General features: G+C 35.8%; 1 protein-coding gene across 1 annotated transcript in view; it reads right to left on the bottom strand.

Moving 5' to 3' along the window:
* The window catches only part of LOC138708225 (uncharacterized), a 69,264-nt gene extending 62,735 nt beyond the window's left edge, over window positions 1–6,529 (bottom strand). Inside the window, exon 1 of the mRNA XM_069838556.1 lies at window positions 6,485–6,529. The gene's annotated coding sequence lies outside the window, so the exon portion shown is untranslated. The remainder of the gene's footprint in view (window positions 1–6,484) is intronic.
* Between the last annotated feature and the right edge of the window lie 535 nt (window positions 6,530–7,064).

A 7,064-nucleotide genomic window follows, 5' to 3' on the forward strand; every position in this document is an offset into this window, starting at 1 on the left:
GAAAATAAGTGGAAGACATAGGATAAGTGATGAGGATATGGAACGAGTTCGGGTATCGTGCGCCACCAACTGTAGTTCATAGAGTGTCACGTAAGAAGCTTCGGCTCTGTCGTATCAACATCTCAAACCTGATGACAAGCCAAACAGATTTAATTTTGCTATTGACGTGCTGGACAATGTTGAAGAGGATTCCGATTATTTGGCTCGTATTCTTTTCTCGGACGAGTTCACTTTTTACTTGTCCGGCTACGTGAATGTGCGCATATGAGGATCCGAGAAATGGAAAAAGATAGTCCGAAAATGAATGAGTGATGTGTCATGATGCATGGTCGGGTCATTGGACCATTCTTTCTAAGATGCTACTGTTAATGTAAACATTTATCATGGCATATTACAATAGTTTTTGCTTCCGCAAGTGGAAAACTTACAACCAAACATCATTTTCCAGCAAGATGGTGCACCTTCCCACTGGGCGCACAGTTCGTGATTGTTTGAATCTGCAATTCAACAACAGATGGATTGGTCATGGTAGACCCGTAACCTGATCCTTTGTTCTATAGGTGTTATGTGAAGGATAAAGTATACAGAAATCTAGTACCAAACATTGAAGAACTGAAACGAAGGATCAGAAATGCAGTACTGAGTATGATTTCCGACATGTGCGAAATACTCGGAGAGAGCTTTACTATCTTCTACAAACCCTACTAGCAATTACAGGAGCCCATGTTGCAATATTTCCACCACCAAGAGACATGACAGAACTTTTTTCTAAGACTGTATATGAATAATTCTGTTTGTTTACATGCTCATAAAAATATTGCCGCATATTAGCACAGCGAAATTTTTTCTTTAATCTCTCTCTAGTATTTTATCAAATATACAAGAAATGATTTATGCTGTATGAAGAAAATTAGAATAGAGACATGTGTAAACTGAGTATTTTCAACAGAAAAAATAATTTTCATTATTACAACCACAAACTGACTACATAATATTTAACACTGTTGCCTAGGTTCTACTATTACAAATGTGTTCCTATAAACTTGCGCATGAGTAGATACTTTACACGATTGAAAAATTCAAAATTAAGAAACATTTAATTCAATGAATCTCTTTATGCATTTACAATACTTTATTCTTGTGAGTAAGTGAGTGAGTGAGTGAGCCAGCCAGACAGCCAGTAAGTAAGTAAGTAAGTAAGTAAGTAAGTAAGTAAGTAAGTAAGTAAGTAAGTAAGTAAGTAAGTAAGTAAGTAAGTAAGTAAGTAAGTAAGTAAATAAGTAAGTAAGTAAGTAAGTAAGTAAATAATAAAAAGAATGAAAGTAAGCAAACAAAGAGTCAAATAAATAAGTAAATAAATAAAGAAACAAAAATAATTAATAAATAAGTGAATAAATATAACTAAATAAGTAAATAAATACATAAAAAGAAAGAAATAAAGACGCATAAACAATAAATAAGTGTATACATAAATAAATAAATAAATAAATAAATAAATAAATAAATAAATAAATAAATAAATAAATAAATAAATAAATAAATAAATAAATAAATAAATAAATAAATAAATAAATAAATAAATAAATAAATAAATAAATAAATAAATAAATAAATAAATTTATACGTGACGTGTAATTGAAGCCTGTGATTTCAAAACGCGTTCAGTCCTTTTTAATGAAATGATTGGGCTAGTTTTTGTATCCACCAATCTACAAACTGAGCGAGTTTTCAAGTGACATGCACAATAACACAAATTTTTAGACAAGGATTGGCGTTGTTTTGGAAGGAAATAAGTTTAAAATATAACGCTAGAGGTCTAAAAATTAACCACATATGTGTATAAATCTTAAATATGGCGAGTTTTGGGAGCACACTCTTCAATTACATGGAGAGTTATTGTGAGTGAGATACAGAATACGTTGATTTATAATCACGAAAATCAAGAGGATAAACATGTCTGATTTGTGCCCCCAGATTGATGTGAAGTTGAAATTCTTGTGGAGTGTGGGCACTACGAACCAGCACTGCAACATTTCACGATCTATTGCGCTAACCCTTAAACAACGCCCGTCGACTGCTCCGAGGCTCGCTGCAGCCCCACTTTTTTTTTATTTTTTTTTCTGTTTTTCAGGTTTTCAGTTTTCTTTTTCTGTTTACTAACTAACACAACACCCATGCCCGAGGCGGGACTCGAACCCACAACCCTTCGGACCAAGCCGTAGAGTCATTGCGTGCCTCTACGGCTTGCGCCACCCGGGTCGGCCACTCGTGCTCAGGCTATGGAATGGTAATGAAGTTTAGAAGTGTTGACGGACTAATGTAGATGTTTAATATGTGGAAACGGGATAACTCCGAGAAAAGCTCCAAATGCGGAAAAGGTCGCCATAAGTTTCACTATGGATTATCCAGTGAAAAATCCCTGGCCTCGCAGGATTCGAACCCTGAAGTTCTGACCACTCAGCCACCGCAGGAGTAATTATGCAATATGTTGAACAAAGCAGAACTTTAACATGATGAGCAGATAGAGAGATAAGTACATAATTGACCTAAATTCTCAATTTGCAAGTTTACTTACGACTTCATTATCCCAGTTCAAAAAATGCTACACTAACTGTGTCAGAATAACACAGAAGCCAATATTCCGTACGTAGATGAAATTACTGGGGATCATCAGTGCGGTTTTAGGCGTAATAGATCAAGTATTGCAGAAAAAATGGGAGTATAAGGACACAGCACATCAGTTATTTATGGATTTCAAGAAGTTAAGAGAGAAGTGTTATATGACATTCTTATTAAATTCGGTATTCCCAAGAAAATAGTTCGATTAATGAAAATGTGTCTCAGTGAAACGTACAGCAGAGTCCCTACAGGCCAGTTTCTATATGATGTTTTTCCAGTTCACTGCGGGCTAATTTTTAACGTCGCTTTAGAATATGCCATTAGGAAAGTTCAAGGTAACACACAGGGTTTGGAAAACGGCTTACATCAGCTATGTCTATGTTGTCTATGCGGATGACGTGAATATGTTAGGAGAAAATCCACAAACGACTAGGGAAAACACAGAAATTTTACTTGAAGCAAGTCAAGAGATAGGTTTGGAAGTAAATCCCGAAAAGACAAAGTATATGATCATGTCTCGTGACCAGAATATTGTACGAAATGGAAACTTACAAATTGGAAATTTATTCTTTGAAGAGGTGGAAAAATTCAAATATCTTGAAGCAAGAGTAACAAATATAAATGACACTCGGGAGGAAATTAAACACAGAATAAATATGGGAAATGCCTGTTATTATTCGGTTGAGAAGCTTTTGTTATTTAGTCTGTTGTCAAAAAATCTGAAAGTTAGAATTTATAAAACAGTTATATTACCGGTTGTTCTGTATGGCTGTGAAACTTGGTCTCTCACTTTGAGAGAGGAACAGAGATTAAGGGTGTTTGAGAATAAGGTTCTTAGGAAAATATTTGGGGCTAAGAGGGATGAAGTTACAGGAGAATGGAGAAACTTACACAACGCAGAACTGCACGCATTGTATTCTTCACCTGACATAATTACGAATATCAAATGCAGACGTTTGAGATGGACAGGGCATGTAGCACGTATGGGCGAATCCAGAAATGCATATAGAGTGTTAGTTGGGACACCGGAGGGAAAATAGACCTTCGGGGAGGCCGAGACGTAGATGGGAGGATAATATTAAAATGGATTTGAGGGAGGTGGGATATGATGATAGAGACTGGATAGAGACAGGATAGGGACCGTTAGCGGGCTTGGTGAGGGTGGCAATGAACCTTCGGGTTCCTTATAAGCCATTTGTAAGTTGTATTATTATTATTATTATTATTATTATTATTATTATTATTATTATTATTATATTACTATCATAATTACTGTTCATTTTGTATAAACGAGGTAACATAATTATGTATATTTTTTTATCATTTGAAAAGAGAACATATTTATCAATTGCTAGCATCAAAAATCACATTAACCCACTTATTTATGTTAGCAAATTAAATTAATTCTACTATAATATATGTTATATACAGGGTGTAAGGAGTATAAGTGTCATTATTTTAATTGATGATTATTCATGTTGTAAATGTTAAATGTTATGTTTTATTTAACGACGCAGCAACTGCCGAGGTTATATCAGCGTCGCCGGTGTGGCGGAATTTTGTCCCGCAGAAGTTCTTTTACATGCCAGTATATCTACTGACATTAGCCTGTCGCATTTAAGCACACTTAAATGCCATCGACCTGGCTCGGAATCTAACCCGCAACCTCGGGCATAGAAGGCTAGCGCTATATCAACTGCGCCAACCAGGCCGACTATTCATGTCATAAGGAAGAAACAAAGTCCTCAATTTTTTTTTCTAATTGCAATATTTAACTAATTATTAAAGTCTGCAATATTAGACATTTGTCAACTTTGCTGGATGAGATGGCAGAGGCTTACAAGCACACAATAAAGCTCAAGTGGGTACAAAGAGATGCATGGGCAGAGCAGGTCAACTCTTGTTTACATAAAACGAGCAGCAAATACAAACTTTCTGTCTCATTAATAGAACATTATGGCAAATTAACATTTTATTTAACAATATTGCTCCATTTTTTATTGTACGTCTAAAATTGAGCAAAATCACACGAACTTTTTTCTAATGCAAAATTTTAATCTCTCCCACTTCCGTAAAGCAGTATCATTTTTAAAGAAATTTCTCGTTGTGTGATTTTCGAAACGGAGTAAGGGACTTCCAGTTTCTAATAATCGTTGATAAACTGCTACAAAAGTTCGTTGATTAGGTACTTCTTTGCGGAAAACTTTGACGGTACATCCTCCTTGCCGCACTTGAATTATGACGACTTTCTCCATAAATTAATAACATATCATGATATTCCTGAACTGTGAATAACATTGTAATTTGTTTATCGAATATCTGTTCTGAACTGTCATCCGCTCGGCAGGAGACCTATGGACACGGAGCTTCAACTCAGCTGATCTGTACGTCTGTGCAGACTACTGTCAGCAGCATGAATCCTGCTGAACATGTTGCCACGTCTCTCACGCCAGAATATTAACAAATTAAAGCATGCATTATTATTTAATTTCACGAAAACGTAATAGAACACAAATATTTATTTAAACTAATATTAACTCTTTGCTAGATATTCCTACTGGTGTAATTGTTTTCGTAATTTTACTCACGATATAAGCACTATAAGGCAAATAAAATAAGGAGAGAAATATTTTTTCTGGGAAAAGTATAAAGTTGTATGAACATTTTTGATCCTGTAGACCGTCCCCGAAGACTGCGAAAAGACGGCACTTATACCCCTTACACCCTATACATACATACATACATACATACATACATACATACATACATACATACATACATACATACATACATACATACATACATATACATATATCGCCAGTTTACATTTTATGGAACTCCTAAGTGTTTATATATAATATAAACGGAGAGGAGCACACCTTTACGCAATTCACGTCGGTTGTTGTGCAATGATAAGGGACGCAATAACAGGTCGAAACATGTAAACCAGGTACGATAGAATTTATCACAAGAAAGTCATATAATACATATTCCGAAGTGATACAGTGTTAAAAGTAGTGTAATCAAGATGTATATGTCAAATTTATAGCGATTTTAAGTTTATTTTAAGTTATAGACCTCTCTTCTTAGGGATAATTTAAGTTATAGATCTCGCTTCTTAGGGATAATTTACATTAAATACTGCAATATAATTGATCTGTCTAAGAATATGAGATTATCTCCTTTCGTTCGCAAGTTAAACGCACCAATTTCTCACATCACTTCTACAAATTTCTATCACAATATTCCCTTTTGACAGGTATGCAAACAGCACCAACGATCATCTACAAAATGGAAGAATAATATTAGTAAATTGTACTTAATGTAATACATAAAACTAGAAAATTGATTTATTTAGTAAATAACTTATGCAATAATTAATAGTTTATTAAAAATGTGTTAAAGTAATCAGTGCGCATTAAAAATACCGTTGTATTTACTCTTGAAATCCCATTCCGAAATTAAAACTTTTACAATATAAGTTTTTAAAATATTTTCCTTCAAACAAAACGGCTCTAGTGCAGTTACCGTTACAAAATTAAACACTTTGTTATTTAAGTTAAATACAACATTTTAAAATTTATTACGTCCAATATACACAGTGTTTCTTACAGTTCCTGGCTCTTGACGTAAGTGTACAAGTTCTAAGAATATGGAAACTACTTGTGCTTTCTTTTACATAATTTCAAAATACGGAATGACGAATCGTTTTTACAGTTTCTCTTTATAGTCGACATGTGCCCTATAAATATTTCATGTCGATTGGATAAATTTTCCGAGATTTGTGAACTGTTATACTTAGAATAACGGATACTAATATTTGCTGTGTAGAAGCGTCGACATTCGACATGCCGCATGCAGTTACCTCCAGCGATCCCGGCCGCGGCGTGAACATGCTGGTCGAGCAACATTTACCTGACTGTGTGCTGCGTCCGCCTTTCCTTCTTCCTCCCGAAAGTCAACAGTGCGCTAGTTGGTCAAGTGGAAGGAACCATGTTATGTTTTGTTATGCGCAGTGTGCTAGACTGTGCAGCCCTCAGGTTCATCAATTCCCGCTGCCCCCTCTCTGTCACTGTCACCATCACGTAATTAGTTGCTACGCCTTTCCACATGAGGGCCGGGTGGGGGCCCCCCGCGCCCCGCGCCCAGCGCCCCGCGGCCAAGAGTCATGGGGTAGGTCAGGGTGGCGGCCACCCCATTTGCCAATTTGGGTAAAATTGTTGTCTTTCACTCAAAGACAGACTCAGAAACAGGACGAACTGCACGACATCGATGTATAGGCCTACGTGTAGCACAGGCGCGGCAAGTTTGCGCTACACCTAAAAAAATTTAAAATACAAGTTAAATTTTTGTGGTCTAAGTACACGATTGCTACGATCAGCTGTAGTAAGTTTCTCATCCAACTAGAATAGTTTGTAGGAGCCGCGTCGTTGACTGGGGCGAGG

Source organism: Periplaneta americana, chromosome 10 (genome assembly GCF_040183065.1).
Source record: "Periplaneta americana isolate PAMFEO1 chromosome 10, P.americana_PAMFEO1_priV1, whole genome shotgun sequence".
Classification (NCBI taxonomy): Eukaryota; Metazoa; Arthropoda; class Insecta; order Blattodea; family Blattidae; genus Periplaneta; species Periplaneta americana.